The following is a 4,806-nucleotide window of genomic DNA, read 5'->3' as shown; positions in this document are numbered from 1 at the left end:
TATTGTCTGACTTTTTTTTTTTTTTCCCCCACCCTTAATGCCTTAAAAGGTTTCTTCTCATGTATGGTGGTGGCTGGAAAGGGCCGCTGAGCTCTGCCCTGCCCTGCCTTGGCAGGGGCTGCTCCTGCTGGGAAGCGGTTGCAACTCAAGCGGACCAGGCAAAGGCTGGGACTGCACTGCCATGCAATAATTAAATCTCTTACAGCTCCCTCAGCTAATCAGGCTGTAAATTTAGCATAGCCTTACTGCCCAGGTTGCACCGCCAAGCCTACCTGATGGGAAGAGACCAGGCTGGTAGAGGAGTGGGACTTGCTCTTGCCCTGGAAGCGGGCTGGTGAGGCCAGGGTGCGATGTTCGGGGGGACGGGGTGGTCCTGCTGCTGGAGCAATCCTGCAGGGCCATGGCACATCAGTTAGGTGATGGAGGGTTGGTCACAGCCTTACCCAGGTGCAATTGAGCTGGGACTTTTCACCTGCATCGCCTGTCGGAGCAAAAACCAGCTTTGTGAAGCCCTGGCTAGTGTGGCCGAGCTGGGGAGAGGGTCGATGGCAGCGGCTGAGCAGGACAAACGCTGGGGAGCTCGTACCCGTGCGCCTTCCCTCTTGCCAGGATTTATGGTACAGAACCTATTTTATAGCTGAGCAGGCTTAATTTGTTCCTGAGGGAAGCTGCCCATACCAGGGATGGATTTGTCTCCCAGCTGTCGCCCAGACCTTCCCCGGCTCAAGCGAGTAACCCTGGGAAAGCAATTGTGGAAATGCTTTTGGTCTGTCCTGTTGGTAACCAAAGCCAGCCTCTTTTCTTTTGCTAGACCAATGGCACCGACTAGGGGTTTCCCCCCCACCCCCCTTCTCTCTCCACCTTATTTTTTCTATGAGGTTTTTAAATTATCTGGGTTATTTTGTGTGTATGAGAAGACTTCATTTAAAACATCAGTAAAACTTCCATCAAAGGGCTCAACTTCACACCGAGTACACAGAGCTCAGGACTGAATCCTGCAGTTCAAGGGAGCTGCAGGCAGTTTTACACATTTAAATGGATGGTGCCTTGTTTTAAAAAAAACCATCTGAAGTTCATGGGGTTCATCTTAATTGATAAGCTGGACATAACGGATGGGTGTAGGGAGACTTCAACAACATAAGGGAAGAAAGATACGGGTTTTTTTCCTCTCTCTTTTTTTAGTCTACCATCAAAGGTTGGGAACTTAGCACTACATCGTAGTATTATTTTTCTTCTGCTATTAAAATGAATCACACTGTGCCTAATTCTTCTTGGGAAGATGAATGTGTTTGAGGCAGCTTGAAGCCATTCAGTGCCTCACAAGCCTTTGCATCTTTCTATCAATGTTCCAAAATACTCACCTCTGTTTTTTTGGATGTCTGTAGAAACAAAATATAAAATGGCTTCAAATACATGGCAGGCTGTTTAGCGGAGATGAAAGGGTATTTGAATAGTCTTTTTAAAATGAATGAAAAGTGAATACTCTCTTCTGTTTCAATTATAAGTGGGACATGGAGATCGTTAGACACCACCTTAATATGTGACACTCTGAAAATGTTCACCTACCTTCAGCATTTCAGAAACATTTTGTTTTTTAGCTTGTCTCGAGATAAAGATCGTGATTACAGGTCTGGCTTGTCAGCTGCTAAATGGAGAGGCAGCGTGGGAAAGTTCTACTGTTACAGCTTAAAAAGTGTAACATCCAACCAAGTTTTTTTAAATGGTACGGAAGATGGGGAGGGAGCAAGAACCTTATTTTGACCCAGGTGGGTTTTTTGGTTGTTTTTTCAGTTTAGCTTCAGTTTATCAGGTTTAACAAAAACTATGTAAACTCAAGCTGAAAAAAAAAAAAAAAAAAAGCCATTTACAGGGTTATGGTACCTGCCAAAATGTCGTGGGTTGGTCCCTTCCAGCGGAGGGACTCCAACAGCCAGAGCCCTGCTCTGCAAAAGCAAACCCAAGCAGGGCTGGAGCACGGCAGGAGCGAGACCTAACCGCTCCACACGCTTAAATCACACTAATACCTAACACTTAGAGCATTTCTCGTCTTCAAAGCATGCTGGAAACGTTCATTAAGCCCCACAACACCCACGGAGGTGGGTAAACCTGCCTGTGTTAGACGGTAGCGCGGTGGATAATTGGCGGCGTGGCCGGGGCCAGCGGCAGCTGGGTGAGCTTCAAAGCCACGTGTCTGCTCTGCAGGCTGGGTCACGGTCCAACACAAACACCGGCCCTGCTTACTGCACAATTAAAACACGTTGATGGACCTTTAACGGTTCTCGGGAGCATTTGGGCCTCAGAGCCCAGAGGGAGCAGCGGGCTGGGAATCATGGACATGCATCACCTAGAGGCTTTTTGGGGGGGAAATAAACCACTTTCTCAAGTGTTTCACAGCTGGGATTTGTTGGGGGCATGTGGCAATGAGCGATGGTCTTGCTTGGTCCCAAATAAAGGGTTGAAGTGGTGGGGAGTGGGGCTGGGGAGCCGCGGTGTCAGTTCTCCTCTTGGAGATGAGCTGGGACAAGGACACTGGAAATGTGTATTTTGCTTCCCCCAGCAAAAAAATAGGCTGCATTTGGATGCAAAAAGCATCCCAGGCCTCTCCACTGGCCCCATGCTGGCTGGTAGGTCACGGCAGATACAAGTGACATATTTTGTTCTCTCTCTGCCCTGAATGTTTGGCATTGCCGGCCTCAAAAGGTGGAAAACATCCGAGTCAGCATTCAAAAAATGCACAAGGTTGCTCCCAAAATCACGAGCGTAGAATAAAATAATATGACCAACCCTCTCAAGTCATGATTTCCAGCTGATTTTTCAGATCCCAGCGTTTGGTATGAGAGCGGGAGGGAATTAAGGTGTCGGTGCTGGGGACAGAGGGCACAGACTCGCGCGTGCCGGCACATCCCCGTGGGGCAGTCGGGAGAGGTTTGTGCCTTGGCAAGAGGTGCCCCAGCAGCAGGATGGACACACCTCCCTGATACATAAGCCTACATCCAACGGCGGTCTCAGGTGGTGAAACCAACTCAAACCTCCAAAATTCCCAGCAGTCCCCCTGGAAGCGAGCGCTGGAGGAGGAGGGATGCTGCCTGCCTCCCGCAGCACTGAGGACCGGCAGCCTCATACACAGATGGCAGATACAGGGGCCAGGCAGCAAGAATTTGGGGATCCTTTCTCCAGGAAACCCACGCACAGACTAAGTGACCCACCAGCATCCCGCAGCCCCTCTGCACCATCAGAGGGGACAGGAGGCTCCCGTCCTTCACAACACAGCACTTACAGCATCCCAAGGCGCATCAGCTCTGTCCATACCCTTCCAGTGCTCTTCTGCAAACCCGTTTCTCAGACGGTAAAACAAAGACCCCAGAACAGTGACAAAATCCCCCCTCCCTTCACAGACATAGACTAAATACTATTTTTAACAGTGCCAGTACTGGGGAGGATGCTTTGTGCTGGCAAAGTCCCGTAAAAACCTTCTCCTTTCCCAGGTGCTGGGATCAGCAGCGCTGCCGGTTGCCCCCCGCCTTTCCAAGGCTCCCTGGGGCACTTTCCCCCCTCCACTTAGGGAGTTTATTCCCTCTAAACCCCGTGAGTCAGTCGTGCACCAGCTGGGCTGGAGCATCTGCTGGTTCACACTCTGCTTGGCTCATATTGGCAATTTTCTTCCTCTTTCACCTTCCATTAACCTCATGTTCCTCAAACACCTTCATCCAACTACTCCGCTCCAGTAGCAACCTCAGATTAATTAAAAAGGAAAAAAGAAAGGAGCACTCGGTCTTTAAACGAGGTTCCTATCCCATTGCTTTCAAATGCTTTCTCTTAATCACAGAGCCCAGAAAACACCCACACAGAGGAGGCTGGAGAATTATTTAAGGCAAATCATTTTCCTTCCCACTCTGAAAAAAGATCAGACTGGTTCTGGATGGTGAAAGCAGCTCTGGTTCAGGCCCTTTCCATTCTTCCCAGCAATGTCCCCGATTCCTGCCTGCAGCCGTGCCCAGCCTCCTCGCGCAGCCCTGCACACACCCTCCTTTCACCCTTGCCTTCATTAGCATATTACTAATCATAATGAAGAGTCCCAAGATGAATTTTTCTAACATTTAAACCATGGCATGCCATATGTTTTAGCCTCTCTTTTAAATTAAATGAGTGTTGTGATGCGTTTAATCTTCAGGGAGCGCTGAACCCACATAGCGAGAGAGGAGGCTAATTTTGGACACCAGATCTAGGTGATAGCATAATTTCAGACAATTTTGGCTGACCTCCCTGGGCAATGCCCTTCATCTCTTTCATGAGAAGATCTATTTTTAGGGAAGAAAGCCCATGAAGTCTTGCCTTCCCTAATTCAGCACTTCACTTGATAAGATGTGACAGGTAGACCTTTTTTTTTATATTATTATTATTTTTAAAAAAGAAAACAGAAAGACCCTCTGGGAATTCTGGCTTTCAACATTTGTCTTGGGCCCTGCAGGAGTCTGGAACATCTCTGAACCCTACAGTTCGTCCTGCTTTGAAACAACCGCCTTGTCATTCCTAATGCACGTCGCCAGCGCTGCCTCCTCATCTGCAGTCGCAGCACTCCCGGCTCCCTGCACCCGCTCCCACCAGCGTGGCAGCTCCCCTCGCCTTCCCCTCCTTCTCTCTTTCTGCTGTGCTGGCTCAAAGTGAGCTCTCGTTCCCCCCAAATCCTTCAACAGTCAAAGGATAAACGGGATGCATGGTCAGGGTGCTCCTACCTTGCCTCTTCCCTTTCCCCCGCTTGCAGAGCTGCGGGCTCAGCATCGTCCCTGCCAGGGAGCCCAACTGACC

The sequence above is a fragment of the Falco biarmicus genome, chromosome 1, assembly GCF_023638135.1.
Source record: "Falco biarmicus isolate bFalBia1 chromosome 1, bFalBia1.pri, whole genome shotgun sequence".
Lineage (NCBI taxonomy): Eukaryota > Metazoa > Chordata > Aves > Falconiformes > Falconidae > Falco > Falco biarmicus.
The sequence above is the reverse complement of the archived record's forward strand: the minus strand, read 5'-3'. Positions refer to the sequence as shown.